The sequence below is a fragment of the Pleurodeles waltl genome, chromosome 2_2, assembly GCF_031143425.1.
Source record: "Pleurodeles waltl isolate 20211129_DDA chromosome 2_2, aPleWal1.hap1.20221129, whole genome shotgun sequence".
Taxonomy (NCBI): Eukaryota; Metazoa; Chordata; class Amphibia; order Caudata; family Salamandridae; genus Pleurodeles; species Pleurodeles waltl.
Window position 1 is genome coordinate 609,821,927 of NC_090439.1, and position 18,727 is coordinate 609,840,653.

General features: G+C 43.5%; 1 protein-coding gene across 1 annotated transcript in view; it reads right to left on the reverse strand.

Moving 5' to 3' along the window:
* Window positions 1–18,727, reverse strand: part of LOC138273633 (uncharacterized) — a 1,227,671-nt gene that overhangs the window by 83,314 nt on the left and 1,125,630 nt on the right. The window lies entirely within an intron of this gene.

The following is an 18,727-nucleotide window of genomic DNA, read 5'->3' on the forward strand; positions in this document are numbered from 1 at the left end:
TAATGTATAATTTGATAGGTTAACAATGGTGGGGTGTATTGACTGACCAATAGAATTTTGGGGGAATGAATCACGAAAAAGGGATAAAAACCCATGACACAGGAAACAGACAGCTCATTAGGTAGGGAATGATATCGATTGCGTCTCGAAACTCTGTCACTCTATTTGGTGACCTGAGACTTAGAGAAAACCATCCTTGCCCATTAGACTGCCCCTTACACTTTTCTCCTTATGAGGAGAGTGTCTTTGCCTTTAACTTAGATAGACTGACGGCGATCTAACTGATGTCCTGAAGACGAAGACTGATCCTGAATGCTGACCTAATCAGAGGAGGGTAATTATAATGTTGCTAATGAAAATTCATTTATTTGCCTTTTCTTTCTAGGTACCAACTGCTGTATGTTTTTGATTAGAGACCTTAGTTAGATGTTTTCCAAATTGGTGTTCAAATTGTTTTGCATGAAGCCCAACATGCTAATGCTAATTAGAGGTTAGACGAGGTATTCATTTTGACTGACAAACCGACGTGACTGACGTGATGCTATGCTGAACTTGTATCTTAGAACATTCGATGTATTGTGATCTAGTTATACCCATCTGATTATCTATGTTCCTGATTCTTGCATTATTGAAAGCTTATTGTGGTTGTCATCTTGTAACTGTGCTTATATGCTTCTTGACTTTGAGATTGATGCATTTGCTACTAGATTGTAATCAATAGGGAATAAAACTCATAAAACTTCATTAAGGTGTGGTTATTCATGACTGAAAAGTCATGGTTGCGCCGAATGTTTATTAATACCTAAAGCGGGATATATTTTGGTGTTAAATATTGACAATGTTATTGACATATTGATTGGTGTTTTGATCAGTTATCTCGTCCTACGGTGTCTCACCACTGGGCCCAAAGATTCATTGGCCTAAAACGAGTCCTGATGTGTATAAATTAACATAGACGGACGCGTTAACAGTTCTGGTAGCAGAGGATGGTTTGGCCCTTGGGGGCCCTAGGACGGAGTTTCATTGTTTAATTTGTTTTCTTGTGATAATGCAATTTGGAAAGATGATGAGTTGCTAGATTCGCCATGGCTTTCCCGGGATCTCGGAGCCTGCCTAAATGAGTTGGGAATGTTCTCGGCGCCATAGTATGTGTGGTTAGGGTATTTTGCGCTTATTAAATCTTATGCACTTTGCAGGTGATTGTGAATATTTGAGTGTGATTAGGCCAAAATTAAGTGTTGTTTAGAAGGAGTGGGCGTACTCCACAGCATGAGAGTAGGGAAGTCGGCGTACTTCATGTGAATGCAGCGCTTGTTGCTCAAAATTATCCACGTGGTTGGTTGTTGTATACGGGCCTATTGAGGTCTAAGACTCCGGAGTATGATGTTAAAATGGTTTATGTTGTAATCTGTGCGGTTTAGTAGGTCAATCAGGCGTGGTTGACAAGTCGAGTTTCGAGTTATGATGCATGTGTGAAACCTTCGATGGAGATTTGACGAGTTCAAAAGTGCACTAGAAGGAGTCATTGACAAGTCGAGAGTAGGATTTGCAGGTCGAATTCTGCTTGCGTATGAGGGAACTGAGAAGGAGAGAGTAGCGGCCGAGGCTTCAAGTGAAATCTCTGTAAAGTTCTGAAGCGAATGTGTTACCCTTCCTGTAGTAAACCGGCAGATTTGTGTTGTCATTTAAGTGCTAGCAATAATTCGCATTAGTTTGTATGAGTTGTAAGGAGTTAGCGAGGTGTGGACAAGCCGCAAGACTTTGTCAGCCGCAGTGTGTGTGAGTGTGACGTCAGTGGTGCCGCGCTGAGATAGGTCAGATGCCGAGAGGGGTCGCGCACGGATTGGCTGCCGTCCGTGAGAGGCAATAGGTTGAGCAAAGGGTAGGTGAAGAGTGTCCTGGGAACTAAGCCGTTTTCTGATTAAATATAAAGTAAAATGAATTTTGTTAAGGCATTCAAAAGCGCTTTGAAAGGAGATGTGTATATTGTTGCAACTGATGGGGAACCTACACCACCTGAGGGTACACCAGCTTACACGGTTATGGAGGAAAAGGGTGTTGCACCGTGTTTATGGATAAAACAATGGCGCAAATTAACAGAGAAAGAGGGGTGTCTAGCGTTTCCGGAACATGGAACATTTAATCAAAAGGTGTTAGAAAATTTGAGATGGATGTTAAGTACGCAGAAACCACCTCCTCGACCGGCACAATATGAGGCTTTGGCAATTTGGGACCTAATGGCTCTTAAACATAGACAAGAAAGATTTCACAGAAGATTGACAAGGGCAGAAAAATCCTATGCAGAGGCTAGGTGGGATAATGAGAACAAAATGTGGAGACGAGGAATAGTGGATGGGTTAAAGCTGTTTCCGGCAATAACCCAGGGAGAGGAGGCACAGGGAAGGAAAGCTTCCTGCAAAACTGACAAAGAATCAGGCAAACACAAAGAGAATAAAAGATCCTGGGAAGAAGAGGACGATTCAGATGATGAGGCGTTTATGGATAGATTGTTACATGATCGTCCGCCACCATATGCGGTGAACGACAGTGCTCCAAGTACTAGCTTGGATCCTGGGAACCAGACGAAGGAGAAGGGTGTTACTGATACAGTGCAGACTAGCGATACAGCTTTGATACAGAATGGTGTCAGTGTACCCACTGCACCAGACTCGCCGATACAGTTACAGCCTCCACCACAGATAAAAAGAATTTATCCTGATGTTCCAGTACTCGAGACTACTACGAACTTGGTGGTGCCGCCAGACCCGATATATACAAAGCCAAGGTTAATACAGATTGAGTCAACTCCACAGTTAGTGTCACAACAGCCACAACTGATACCTGGGTATAACCCAGTAGCGGGTCCTTTGAAAGAACCTGCACCAGGATTATTAGAGCAGACTTATGGTATTGAAGCTCCAAGAAGCTTGGGATCGGGTCAGACACCTGCCGCTATATCACTACCTATTACTGTTGGTCCCCCAGTGCCGTTATACGCACAGGAGAAAACAAAGACATGCGAACAGGGAGTTATGACTAATGAAATGATAAGAGGAGGGCCTATTAGAACTCCACAAATAATGGCCCAGGGAGGACAGGTTTGCGAACAATCAAGACCCTTAATGGACCTCAGTCCAATAGGGGCACCTCTTGAGGCAATGCGACAAGCAGGGTTGGGAGTCCTGACTCCCCAAACTATGAGTACAAATACCTCATACACTCCAATGATACATGCAGGGAACATTTCACTGCAGGGTTTTACAGTACAACAGTTAAATGAGTGGTTAGAGAAAACTTGCACATCACAAAAGACTACAGCGACTACAATCGAACCTGAAAAAGAAAAACAAAATGAATACCTGAATCTAGTACGACTAGGAGCAGAAGCTGCTGAATTGGTGGATGGAACAATAGGAGTAAATAGGTTGGAGTCTTACACTGAGGCAGAATTAAGGTACTTATGCCCTAAAATTACCAAAGAGGTAGGCAAAGTACACCAGAAATTAACGAATTTGGCAGACAAATACAATATCGACATTGGAAACACGAAACATTTGAAACGGAGTTACAGATTAGATTTTGACACGAAAGATTTTGAACACATGAGATCTGCAGGCATGAAGACACACTTGAAAGAGTTGCTGCAAAGCGCACAAATTTGGGGAGCACTAGAGAAATGGGAAGGCCGATGGGTAAAGAAAAGAGATAAGGGAAAAAGAGATAGTCCGGGATCTAATGAAACAACAGTCACACCTAATTTAGATACTGTGAAAATCCTACCTATGAGAGAAACAGCTGGTGGTGTTTTGGTGCATGTGCCTTGGTCCAGGGGAGACATTTTGGCGGTCATTCTGACCCTGGCGGTGAAAACCGCCAGGGCCGGGGACCGCAGGAGCACCGCCAACAGGCTGGCGGTGCTCCCTTGGGCATTCTGACCGCGGCGGTTCAGCCGCGGTCAGAAAGGGAAAACCGGCGGATTCCGACCTCCATACCGCCATCCTGTTCCTGGCGGTTTTGGCCGCCAGGAACAGGATGGCGGTATGGGGTGTCGTGGGGCCCCAATGGCATGGGCACTGCAGGGGCCCCCGTAAGAGGGCCCCACCAAGATTTTCAGTGTCTGCCATGCAGACATTGAAAATCGCGACGGGTGCTACTGCACCCGTCGCACACCTTCCACTCCGCCGGCTCCTTTCGGAGCCGGCATCCCCGTGGAAGGGTGTTTCCCGCTGGGCTGGCGGGCGGCCTTCTGGCGGTCGCCCGCCCGCCCAGCGGGAAACCCAGAATACCCGCGGCGGTCTTTTGACCGCGCTGCGGTATTCTGGCGGTTCCTGTTTGGCTGGCGGCGCCCGCCGCCAGCCAAAGTTGGAATCACCCCCTTTGTCTTTTACGAATGATTATCCTAGGTTAAGGGAAAAACCGATCGAGTGGTATCAACAGACAGATAGATTCGTGAAGCTTGCAAAATGTCTCTGGGAAGCCTTAAATACATTGTTTGAGATTATCGTTCCGCCAGACTTGTGGCTTGAGTGTAAGAGAGGGGTAGATTGGCCTACGAAGGAACCAGCAAGGGATAAAGTGACTGGCGCACCTTCTGAAGAGGTGATGAAATATTATCATAAAGTAATTGAGTTTTTGAAACAAAAGGTGTCGCCGAAGGCGACTGGCAGAAAATCGACCGGACCTCTCAAGAGGTTAAAGAGTCAATACATGCATATTATGAAAGGTTGTTGAAGGCATTCAAACATTACAGTGGTACTGAAACAATTGAACCGAAGGACATGAATCATCTTGTGTTCAGATTCGTCGAAGGGCTGAGACCGGAAGTCAGCCAAATGATTAAAAATCATTTGATTTGTTGGCAAGCTAAACCGATTGATGAAGTATTACAGTACGCGAAATACTGTAGTGACAAAATTGATTTGAAGCAGAAAAAGTTGATGGAGAAAGTGATGGTGATGCAGATAGGGGCTGCACAGGCTGGAATACAGGGAAATGGTGTTCAGCAAATGATACAGCAACAACCGCATTTGAATGGTGTGTTTCAGGCACAGCCGAGAGGTAGAGGTCGAGGGTTTGTGAACCGTGGTTCGGACATGAATAATGCTGTTATTCAAAATGATGGTCAAGGAGTGAAAAAGATGTCACCATGTCATGCGTGCCGGGGCGTAGGACATTGGAAACAGGATTGTCCGAATATAATGCAGGATGGTACGGTTCAGCAGAGTATTAATGCCGGTACACTACAAAATTTACGAGGTCCAAGATTGAGACACCAGAATCAGAACTATCAAAATAATTTGGTGCAAATGTCAGGGGTGCAACCCATGCAGCAGATGCAAATGCCGCGTTTCCAAACAGTGCCAGTACAACCAATACAACAGCAGATCCCTATGGTGCCTAGACAGCAAATGCAGTTACCCCTAGCTCCGATGGGACAGCAACAGGTGACGCTTCCTCAGCAGGTCACAGGTCAGGTAACAAATCAAAATAACACTGTACAACAATTCCCATTACGAGGTGAAAATGATATGAATTAGGATTGGTCAGATGACAGCTCAGACAGTGAAGAGTGCAGACTCGCAGCATCCCTAGAGGTAGACCAGAGAGGCCCATATGTGGAGGGAAAAGTAATGGGCTACAAAGTCTCATTTTTAGTTGATACGGGAGCTACACGCTCTCCGGTTCGCAGTGCAGAGGTACCAAGATTACCTCTCGCAGGGCGCACCATACGAGTGGTTGGTGTGGCTAACCAGTACCTGACTAATCCAATCACTGACCCAGTGCAGGTTGAAATCGGAAATTTCCAGGGCCTGCATAGATTTGTTGTATGTGACTCAAGCCCAGTATCCTTATTAGGAAGAGACCTATTGTGCAAAACCAAATGTTCGATTACCTGTTCCAATGGTGGAATAGAGGTACAGACAAACAGTGATGATGAGGCAGATGAGGGTCAACTCATAGAAGAAGGAGGAGAGATGAATGAAGATTACCCTCTAATTACTCTCTTCCCAGTGTTTACCCTGATCGATCTGCCTGCTGATCTGCAAGGATCAGTAACAGAGAAGGTGTGGGATTTGACTGGAAAGGAGGTTGGATTAATCAAGGGAGTAGGTCCAGTCAAAGTGCAGATAAAGCAGGATGCAGTGTTCCCACAAGTACCACAATATCACATGACTCAGGATGTCCTTATTGAAGTGACACAGATAATTGCGGATTTTCTCAGACAGGGAGTTTTGAAAGAGGTCCTGAGCAGTCCATGTAACTCTCCTATTATGGGTTTGAGAAAGCCCTGTGGGAAAGTTCGAATTGTACAGGATTTGAGAAAAATAAACGAAATTGTGATAAAATGCTGCCCTGTGGTTCCTAACCCAGCGGTAATAATGTTCCAGGTTCCTTGTGATGCTGAATGGTTTACCGTAGTAGACCTATCACAAGCGTTTTTCTCGATACCACTTCACGAAGACAGTCAGTTTTTGTTCAGTTTCAAATTCCTGGATAAGGTATACAGTTGGTGCAGAATTCCTCAGGGGTTTTCTGAGTCACCATCCATCTTCAATCAGATATTGAAGAAGGATCTGGAACCTCTCGTGCTGCCTTACAATTCGACTCTTGTACAGTACATTGATGATTTGTTGATTGCATCTAAAACCAGAGACAGCTGCAAATATGATACCATTGCATTATTGAATCATTTAGGGAAAAACGGACATAAGGTGTCACCTAAAAAGCTGCAGTACTGTCAAAAAGAAGTGAAGTATTTGGGGCATCTGATTGAGAAAGGGTCCCGAAGAATATTAAAAAAGAGAGAATAACAGCTGTTTTACAAATGAATCCCCCAACAACAAAGAGAGATGTCAGGATGTTCTTGGGAATGGTGGGCTACTGTCACCAGTGGATACCCAACTTCTCGATTATTTCAAAACCATTAATAAAACTGACAGGAAAAGAAGTTAAGGATGAACCATACAGAATCACATTGACAAAAGAAGAGCTTGAGTCATTTTTAGAGCTGAAGGAATGCATGTGCAGGGCTCCAGCATTAGGAATGCCTGATTATGAGAAACCATTTCTGTTGTTCTGTCATGAACGTGATGCTTGTTCTTTGTCTGTTTTAACACAGGTCCATGGAGATGCAAATCGCCCTGTAGCATATTTTTCAGCTACCTTGGACCCTGTCGCAGCAGCCTTACCGGGTTGTTTGCGAGCAGTCGCAGCAGTTGGTCAAAGCCTTTCACAATGTGAGGGCATAGTCATGGGATACCCTTTGACAGTTTTGGTTCCACATTCTGTTGAAATTCTGCTGACACGAACTAAGACACAACATATGACAAATGCACGACTTACCAAATATGAGACAATTATTCTGGGGTCACCCAATGTTACATTAAAAAGGTGCACTGTGCTGAACCCGGCAACTCTACTTCCCAATGAGAATACAGAAATAAAAGATGGGGAAGAGTTTGAGCATGATTGTCTGGAGGTGACTGAGCTTAGTACCAAACCTCGCTCAGATATACAGGATACCCAGTTAAAGGAAAACGATTGCATTATGTTCGTTGATGGGTCCTGCTTAAGAGATTCAACAGGAACATTGAGAGTTGGTTATGCAGTATGTACCATATCTGGCATAATCGAGGCCTCTTGGCTTGAGAAAGTGTTTTCCGCACAGGTGGCAGAATTAATAGCTCTCACAAAAGCCTGCCATGCTGCTGTAAATCTGAAAGTCACAATGTATACAGACAGCAGATACGGATTTGGAATTGTACACGATTTTGGTCAACTCTGGTTACAGAGGGGGTTTATGACATCCTCTGGTTCACCAGTGAAAAATGGAGAACAAATAAGAGATTTGTTACATGCGATTCAGTTGCCTCTTGAAATTGCCGTGGTGAAGTGCAGTGCCCACACCAGATCACAAGACTTTGTGTCAATGGGGAATGGTTATGCAGACCAAGTTGCCAGATTTTGTGCATTAAACTGTATATCTTTTAAGGAGCAGTGGGAACTGTTGCCACAACCTGAGAATGACACAACCTTAAGCCTAGCATTACAAGTGGTTGATACCTTAGACGAATTAAAGACATTACAAAGCCACGTTGGTAAAGAAGAAAAACGTTCCTGGCAGAAAGTGCAGTGTGAACAAAGAGCAGATGATATTTGGGTGTCAGGAGAAGGAAAACTGGTTTTACCAAACAGTCTTCTATCGCAATTTGCCCGACTGTACCATGGGCAGGCACATTTAGGAAGAGATGCCATGATCAGATCCTTTAAGATTGATTGGTTCAATCCAAAATTCAGACATGCCGCAGAAATTACTTGTCACAGGTGCGTCATTTGTCAACAGATGAATGCTGGAAAAGGAACCGTGGTAACTTTGAGCCACATTGGGAGAGCTGGTGGTCCATTTAATAAAATACAAATGGATTTCATTGAAATGCCTGTTTGCGGAGGTTTGAGGTACGTGTTGGTGATTGTGTGTGTTTTTAGCCATTGGATTGAGGCATATCCCACACGTAGGAATGACAGTCTTACGGTTGCAAAACTACTACTTAGAGAATTAATACCCAGGTTCGGGTTTCCGGTTTCTGTAGAATCAGATAGGGGAAGACACTTCGACAATGAGGTGATTAAACTTCTGTGTGCCGCACTCAACATTGAACAAAAGCTGCATTGTAGCTATCGCCCTGAAGCCTCAGGACTAGTCGAGCAGATGAATGGTACTCTGAAATCAAGAATAGCAAAAATGTGTGCAGCAACAAACATGAAGTGGCCAGATGCATTACCTCTAGTACTGATGTCTATGAGAAACACGCCAGATAAGAAAACGGGATTATCCCCACATGAAATCCTCATGGGCAGAGCAATGAGGTTACCGGCAGTACCTGCAAATGCACTAGTGAATATTACAGATGATATGGTGTTGGATTACTGCAAAAGTTTGGCTCACGTGATTCGCTCTTTCTCTCACCAGGTGGAAGCTAACACGTTACCACCAATCGGTGAACCAGGACACTCTCTGCAAGCTGGAGATTGGGTGGTTGTCAAGAAGCACGTGAGGAAATCATGTCTTGAGCCGCGTTGGAAAGGGCCATATCAAGTAATACTAACAACCACTACTGCTGTAAAGTGTGCCGGGGTTCCCAACTGGATACATGCCAGCCATACAAAAAGGGTAGCGTGTCCTGTTGAAGAGGAACTTGAAAATTCTGGTACAGCAACTTCAAGAGGAGAAGTCTCAGAGTCAGAGATCAGTCAAGAAAGATCTGAGACTACCGGAGAGCCCGCTGAGAACAGCCGTGTCCCTCAAGCTATCAGTGAGTTCGAGAGAGGTGACGGAGTGCCAATCTCAGTGGAGGCAGCAGGAGAACAAAGACAAGGAGAGGTTCTCCCAGAAGCAGACGATTACAATTCAGAGTCTGAATACAGTGTCGAACAAGAAGGAGAGAGAGACGGAGAAGTGGTAAATTTGAATCAGAACGAATCAGAATCTCCTGAACAAATTAAAAGCCTATCAGGAGAAAACACCATATCACAAGAGGAGGGTGCTGTCCAAGGTATTTAAGGGAAACGCAGAAACAAGACGAACAGAGGTGACAATTGGCCAGGCAAATCACACCTTAGAATAAGAGAAATAGCAAACAAAACAATAATAGAGGAAAGTGATACCTCACAAGCAGATGATCTGAGTGGAGGAGAACAACAAGGAGAACGAAAATTAAAAAGAAAGAGAATAGCAAACAGAAGATATACAGGTCCTGAATGGGCATATGCTACAACCTCTGAATGGCAACAAGAATTGTTAGCGTTCTGTTTTGATCGAGAAATACCAGGCCAGTACTACGGTACCTGAAGAATATACAACAAGAAAACTGAGATAAAGATTGAAATTGTGAAAGCTGAAAAATAATAATAAAGAGTCCTAAGAGAAAAAAAAAAAAACTACCGGAAAGTGACATTAAACCTGGATTTGACTTATAGAAACCTGATTACGACAAGCTGCTAACCTGAATTGACGAAAAGGGTCCTGGAGTGAGTGAAGACGCTGTAAAATACGCAGAAAGAGTTTGCTGCTCAGAGTTGATTGTTGATCTGCTATTCTGATTCTATACAAACATGGCTTATAGTAACAAAGGAAGTAAAGTGTGTGGTTGGTTAGGACTTATGATAGGTGTTGTATGCGCAATAATGATTGTGGGAGTGATTGTGGGAATGCCATGGAGAGAGAGTGAAACTATTAATGCAAGTTTAAAACCTGAGACTACTACTACAACTAATAAACTATCACCATGGGAGAAATTTGAGCAAGACGCAAGACATCTGCATGAGGGAACTAATACAAAAGGGGAACTTTCTACTAATGTTTTCTATCGCTTACTAAATGAGTATGTGGAAACTATGGATGCGAAAGACTGTTATGTATGTACTAAAATTCCTTCATCTGTGCAGGAGGGAGTTACTTATCATAGCCTCCCTCTTACGTATGGGATCAGCTGTAGCTTGCTACTAACAAGATTTTATGATCAAGAGCATGTGCAATATTTTTATTCAAATTTAGATGTTGTGTTTTCTTTTGTGCCTGTTATTGAATTCTTAAATAAGCTAGCTAAAGAGCATGATATAAAATTATTTAGAGGATTCTTTGAGCCAACACTAACATTTGGAACTGCTTATGCACACCGCAACAATTTAACATGCTTACTGTCTCCTGTGGAGAAAAGCTTTTTAGATCATACAGATGATAGACGGAAAGCATTAAAAGAAAGATTAGAAAAAGGTTTAGAAAAACGCACTTATGCAAATGATTACGCTTATACTGCAATTAAAACACAAGGCAAGTTAGCTATAGATGCATTACACGTAGGTAGACTCTGTATATATAGACCGAAATCTGATCAAGATAATTTGTTTGTGGGAACGAGTGAATGTAGGCATGTGTTTCTGTTTCAGAGCAAATGGACCTTTATGTTAAATGGACAAGACCCAGTGATTCCTGGAATCTATTACATCTGTGGGTTAAATGCATATTACCGTCTCCCTAAGGGATGGTATGGGACATGTTATTTGGGAATAGTATTCCCAAAGATTTACCAAATTGATGACTTAAAACAAATACCTAAAACGTCTGAATTACAACATGCTAGACAAAAACGAGAATCAGTGGCGGCTGTCATTGGTGACATATTTGGAGCTATAATCCCTTCAGTAGGGGTTATCCTAAATTCTATGAAAATTCAAAAGTTGTCTACTATTGTGGACAACATGCTGACAAATTTTACAGGAGCCATACTTCTGATGGATACTGAACTTGCTGCAGAAAGAGCTATGACTCTTCAAAATCGGCTTGCTTTAGACATTCTTTTAGCAAAGAGTGGAGGTGTGTGCAAAATGCTTAATGAACGTCATTGCTGCTCATATATACCTGATAACAGTAAGAAAATTAGAAACATGCTTACTAACTTGACTAGAGATAGTACAGATTTGAAGGATCTAAAAGAACCTGGTGTTTGGGAGAAATTTGGAAAAGGAATTGCCCGAGTGGGAAGCTGGTTTACCAACATTTGGAATGGGGTACTTGCAAAAATTATGATGGGATTATTAATTGTTCTGATTTGTTTATTGGGATTTTGGGGAATATGCAAAATTAATAATAAAGTGAAAAGAAATTGGACTAAAAGAACCAAAAGAAATGAAGAAAGTGAAAGAGAGAAAATGTTCAATGAAATATGGGAAAGTTCACATAAAGGAAAAGATGTTGAAATGCGTATTATGCGCAAGGTGAAAAATTAAGACCAAAGAATTTGTGATGACAAGCGTCATCAGAGGAGGGACTGAGAGAGCGTAGCTTTATATTACATATTATAGACATGAAATGCTTATGATTAACAATGCTGTATTAAATAAAATATTCATCGAAATATATTCATTAACATAAAGGATTTTATGTTTGTGTAAACTAATGTCAACTATAAGAAATAATCGTTCATAGGTTGCTAAAATCGTGCACATTTAAAACGCATAAAACTGCATTCATTTGAACTCGTATATCTTAAGTTAGCGTGAGTCAAGCAAAGCTGTGTAGCTCTCATATTAAAATGTATTTTTCTGTCTCTTCAGTGTGCTGACTTGCAAAAGACCATGACCCAGCGATTGTTCTTTTCCTTTCAATAGTTTGCAACAGAGCCACATTTTCTCATCCGCATGCTAGCAGCTTTTAGTACAGAGCTATGTGCTTTGAAACATTATTTGACACTTCCAAGGACGATTGAGCGAGAAGAAGAGAACTTTTGACCTGATACGTGCAAAGACAATGAAGTAACCCCGGATGAGCCACCTACGAAAATACGTCAATTATGATGACCAATTAGAACATGATGAATTATCAAAAATGACAAAATGCATTACTTAATGTATAATTTGATAGGTTAACAATGGTGGGGTGTATTGACTGACCAATAGAATTTTGGGGGAATGAATCACGAAAAAGGGATAAAAACCCATGACACAGGAAACAGACAGCTCATTAGGTAGGGAATGATATATATTGCGTCTCGAAAGTCTGTCACTCTATTTGGTGACCTGAGACTTAGAGAAAACCATCCTTGCCCATTAGACTGCCTCTTACACTTTTCTCCTTATGAGGAGAGTGTCTTTGCCTTTAACTTAGATAGACTGACGGCGATCTAACTGATGTCCTGAAGACGAAGACTGATCCTGAATGCTGACCTAATCAGAGGAGGGTAATTATAATTTTGCTAATGAAAATTCATTTATTTGCCTTTTCTTTCTAGGTACCAACTGCTGTATGTTTTTGATTAGAAACCTTAGTTAGATGTTTTCCAAATTGGTGTTCAAATTGTTTTGCATGAAGCCCAACATGCTAATGCTAATTAGAGGTTAGACGAGGTATTCATTTTGACTGACAAACCGACGTGACTGACGTGATGCTATGCTGAACTTGTATCTTAGAACATTCGATGTATTGTGATCTGGTTATAACTGTGCTTATATGCTTCTTGACTTTGAGATTGATGCATTTGCTACTAGATTGTACTCAATAGGGAATAAAACTCATAAAACTTCATTAAGGTGTGGTTATTCATGACTGAAAGGTCATGGTTGCGCTGAATGTTTATTAATACCTAAAGCGGGATATATTTTGGTGTTAAATATTGACAATGTTATTGACATATTGATTGGTGTTTTGATCAGTTATCTCGTCCTACAGTGTCTCACCACTGGGCCCAAAGATTCATTGGCCTAAAACGAGTCCTGATGTGTATAAATTAACATAGACGGACGCGTTAACATAAGAAATCCCATTCTGATATGATCTTACCAGCAAAAACCAAAATCCAAAGTCCAAAATATCAATAGTATATCCAGGAGGACATCAGAGAATCAAAAGCCAAAAAAGATGAAAAATCAAGTTGACCTTCAACTGTGGGTAGGTAGTGAAATACTTAGCTACTGTATGTCACTGCACAAACACAAGTCCTATCCTCACCGCTGATCACCAATGTTAGAAATGGGGTTTTTGATTGGCAGTCAGGTTGCCCTCTGTCCAAGCAAGAACCCTCACTCTAGTCAGGGTAAGTCACACACAATCCAAAATCAGCCTGTGCTCACCCTCCGGTAGCTTGGCACGAGCAGTCAGGCTTAAATTAGAAGGCAATGTGTAAAGCATTTGTGCAATAAATCATACAATACCATAATATAACACCACAAAAATACACCACACAGTGTTTAGAAAAATATATAATATTTATCTGGGTATTTGCAGGTCAAAACGATCAAAGATGCAATATGAATTTGTAAGAATATCACTGAAAAGTGATATAAAGTGTCTTAAGTCTTTAGAAAGTAAACAAAGTCTCTTTCAAACACAAAGTACCTGGTTTCTGGTGGAAAATCTCCTCAGAGGGCCACAGGAGAAGAGATACGTGGAAAACTGGTGTGTGCGTCGATTTCTCCTCAGCACACACGGACTTGCGTCGTTATTTTCCACGCGGGGAGTCGTGCGTCGTTTTCTGGCGAGCGGACAGTCTCTTTCTGTGGATCGCGGGGAGTACCAGATGTCCCGGGTCTGTGCGTGGATTTTCCTGCTTGTTTTCCGGCTGCGCGTCGTTCTGCGGGGCTGCGCGTCGAAGTTTCGATCTCACGGCAGGCGTCGCATCGATTTCTCCTGGGGAGTCGGGCAGCGTTGTCCTTGCGAGGCCGTGCATCAAAGTTTTGATCTCACGGCAGGCGTCGCGTCGATTTCTCCTGGGAAGTCGGGCGGCGTTGTCCTTGCGAGGCCGTGCGTCAAAGTTGCGATCTCACGGCAGGCGTTGCGTCAATTTCTCCCGGGAAGTCAGGCGGCGTTGTCCTTGCGAAGCCGTGCGTCAAAGTTTCGGTCGTCCCGAAGGCGTCGCGTCGATCAGCGTCGGTGTGCGGCGTTTTTCTTGCCGCGGAACAAGCTGTGCGTCGAAAATTTCGGCGCACGGAGCGTCCAAGTGGAAGAGAGAAGTCTTTTTGGTCCTGAGACTTCAGGGAACAGGAGGCAAGCTCTATCCAAGCCCTTGGAGAGCACTTTTACAGCCAGACAAGAGTTCAGCAAGGCAGCAGGCCAACAGCAAGGCAGCAGTCCTTTGTAGAAAAGCAGACAGGTGAGTCCTTTGAGCAGCCAGGCAGTTCAGCAAGGCAGCAGGCCAACAACAAGGCAGCAGTCCTTTGTAGAAAAGCAGACAGGTGAGTCCTTTGAGCAGCCAGGCAGTTCTTCTTGGCAGGATGTAGTTTCTGGTTCAGGTTTCTTCTCCAGCAAGTGTCTGATGAGGTAGGGCATAGGCCCTGTTTTATACTAAGTTGTGCCTTTGAAGTGGGGGTGACTTCAAAGAGTGTCTAAGAAATGCACCAAGTCCCCTTTCAGTTCAATCCTGTCTGCCAGAGTCCCAGTAGGGGGTGTGGCAGTCCTTTGTGTGAGGGCAGGCCCTCCACCCTCCCAGCCCAGGAAGACCCATTCAAAATGCAGATGTATGCAAGTGAGGCTGAGTACCCTGTGTTTGGGGTGTGTCTGAGTGAATGCACAAGGAGCTGTCAACTAAACCTAGCCAGACGTGGATTGAAGGGCACAACGAGGTTTTAGTGCAAAGAAATGCTCACTTTCTAAAAGTGGCATTTCTAGAATAGTAATATTAAATCTGACTTCACCAGTCAGCAGGACTTTATATTACCATTCTGGCCATACTAAATATGATCTTCCTGCGCCTTTCAGATCAGCAGCTGCCACTTCAACAATGTATGAGAGCAGCCCCAATGTTAGCCTATGAAGGGAGCAGGCCTCACAGTAGTGTAAAAACGAATTTAGGAGTTTTACACTACCAGGACATATAACCACACAAGTACATGTCCTGCCTTTTACCCACACAGCACCCTGCTCTAGGGGTTACCTAGGGCACACATTAGGGGTGACTTATGTATAGAAAAAGGGGAGTTCTAGGCTTGGCAAGTACCTTTAAATGCCAAGTCGAAGTGGCAGTGAAACTGCACACACAGGCCTTGCAATGGCAGGCCTGAGACAAGGTTAAGGGGCTACTGAGGTGGGTGGCACAACCAGTGCTGCAGGCCCACTAGTAGCATTTAATCTACCTGCCCTAGGCACATGTAGTGCACTCTACCAGGGACTTACAAGTAAATTAAATAGTCAATCATGGATAAACCAATCAGTAGTACAATTTACACAGAGAGCATATGCACTTTAGCACTGGTTAGCAGTGGTAAAGTGCCCAGAGGTCAAAAGCCAACAACAACAGGTCAGAAAAAATAGGAGGAAGGAGGCAAAAAGTTTGGGGATGTCCCTGTCAAAAAGCCAGGTCCAACAATCCATATCACTCAAGCCAACTCGGAGTCACTGAAGTGGATCATATATTGTTTTCCCCAGGGATACTGGCAAAGCCCAAATGCAACAACAGGCATAGCACACAGAGTGTCAAACGCTGACTCATCAAAGAACCAATTCCCCATCATCCCAGCTGGGTTCCTCATTCCATAGTTAATAGTCAAGTGTTGTGATGTCACAAACACTGCAATTTCAAGTCAGAGACAACAGGAAAGCCAGACCATCTGAGCTATAAGTAGAGCGTGTTGTCCCGGTGACGAATTACTACCTGGGGAGTAAATTTTGATTACCATTTGAACACTAATCATGATAAATAACTTGTTAGTAGTGCACCATGTTAACCACTCAGGCAGGCAACAAATGGTCACCAGGAACGTGTCTTTCTTTAAGAGATTCAAGGGGTTTGTTGCTGAGACTTTGGAGCTAGATCAAGGAATGCAGGGGTTTGGGGGGTGAACCCTAATGGAGTGATCTGGACCCTGGTTGTCTCTGCTTCTCCCTAGGGAGCGGTAGAAGATTAAACCTCCTGAGGGTTCCCAGTGCCCAAAGAGTCATTGCAGCCCCGAATGGTTCAAGGAAAGGGGAGTCATTTGAGGTATCACTTGCAGAGAAATCCTGCTCAGTCCACCAGATTCTGAGCCTTTGTGGTATGAGCGACTGGATTTGTGACTGTAAGGAGCAAATTACTGGAAGAACAGCAGAGTGTTGTATGTGTTTTGGAAATTGTTTGTGTTTTCTTTGTCTTTTGGAGATGAATGTGATGTCTCTGTGAGTAAAACTAGCATTCCATGTATGAAGGCCCCCCCCCCCTAGTTTCACCACCTGTGGTCCATCCATAAGGGAGAAAGGGCCACAACCAATCACCTTTTTCTGAAGAAGAAGAGTGCCTATCAGGCTGAGCAAAGGTTAATCTTACACACTTTTTGTTCAGGTCAGGCAGCCAGGAGCTAGACATGTGTGAAATGCACAGGCCCCTGGATGCCTGAGCTGAACTTTGCTGGGCTAAGCATTTCATAGTCCTGTGGGTGTGACCTCCTCAATATGGCAAAAATGCCTGGAGGCCCTACTTGTGATGAGGGTGAAAGTCACTGATTGCCTTGTACCTAGGCAAATCCGTTTTAAGCCCTGAAGTGCCCAGGGCCAAGTGCCAATCAGTGACACCTCATCACAGAGTAGGGTGGGGTCAGCAAGTCACACTGACCACATCCCAGTCTGTGACAAGTGAGGGACTGCTGCCTCCTAAGTCTTTCTTCTCCAGGAGCTGCAGGGCAGGTACGTTTTATATTTTTGAATGTTTGGTGCACGCCTGCATGCATGTATGAATGGGGAGAGAGAGAGAGCGAGAGAAAGACAGAGAGAGAGAGAGAGAGTGTGTGTGTGTGTGTGTGTGTGTCTCAGCCCACCACCCCTCCTATCAAAGTTCCCAGCCGCCACTGAGTTTCACCTCTCTGGAACAGGGAGTTTGTATAGCCATGAGAAGTGACATTGGAAATTAAAAAGGAGGCTGCCAGGTTATGGTGGTCTTAATTAGGCATTTGTTGTGAGCATGTTTCTTTATTACTAGCATCCACAAAGTCCCAACATTGTTTATTTACACAGACACTTCCAAAGTGTTTTCTAATACCTACTGTAAACATATGTTGAGTCCTAAAACACTTTTGAAACTCCTGCAAATAGGGGAAAAAGTGTCCCAAACAAACCTTATTTAAGGGGTTGTTCCCTGTGTGGAGTTTGCCTCCAAAGTTATGACTTGAAGGCTTTGAGGGTGCAGTAGTAGTAGTATACCTTACCTTACACCATGAATCAGGCCTTAGATTATTCTGTTTGTGAAGGAATTTTTAAAACCTCCTCAGACATGTAATTCTAGTGCTCTAGGCCACTGTTTTATTTACATAAGCCACGACTATAACGGTATCTCTGGTATGTTTCTGAAGTCTTACTTAGAGACCCAAGCAAAAAGAACAGATGATGTATGGAATGTGGAACAAATCAAGGAGTCACCCCAGTCACAGATCTGGGTTTCATCCATTGTGTTTATGCTCACCATGCCACCCCCATTTGGACTCAGTTAAATGCAACTTAGTCCTGACCCTGCTCCCCATGGGAATAGTCCAGTCCAAACTGCCAAGCCAGATCCTCCCTGGACTGGAAACAAAGATCCTGGGACTGGATTCAGGTATCACCCCTCATCAGCCAGGCAATCTTGAATCCAGTGGCACAGTGAGCACGGGACCCACGTCTGGGCATAGCCTTCGCATGTAGGGCAACAAAAGCAAAAAGAACATATGATGGACGGAATGCAGAACAAATCAAACATTCACCACCAGTCACAGATCCGGGCTTAATCCATCATTTTTTCTGCTCACCATGCCTCCCCAGTTTGGAGCCAGCCATATGTAACTCAGTCTTCAACGTGATCTCAAAAGGGACAATCGAGCCCCTACCTCCCCTACCTCCAAGCCATGTCTTCCCTGGACTAGAAACAAGTATCCTGGGACCAGTTTCAAGGTATCACACCAATCAGCCAGGCTAGCTCGAACCCAGGGGCACAGTGAGCTCTGGACCCATGTCTGGGAATACCCTTTCCACTTAGAGCGAAAAAAGCAACAACAAAAAAAACAGATGACAGACCCATCTCATATTTCATCCCCTCCAAACCGTGGGTGAAAACAATCACAGAGTCCTTCCTTTATTTCCAAGTTGTCATTCTAGTGATTTCAGAGATTAAACTGCAATCAAGAATAAAATCACTTGTTGAGATTAGCATACACAGGTATGTCATTTTTAATATTGTAAAGTCTTGCTCGCAGATCGGTGTATTCAGGCACAGCTTCGTACTAGATTACTTCCTCT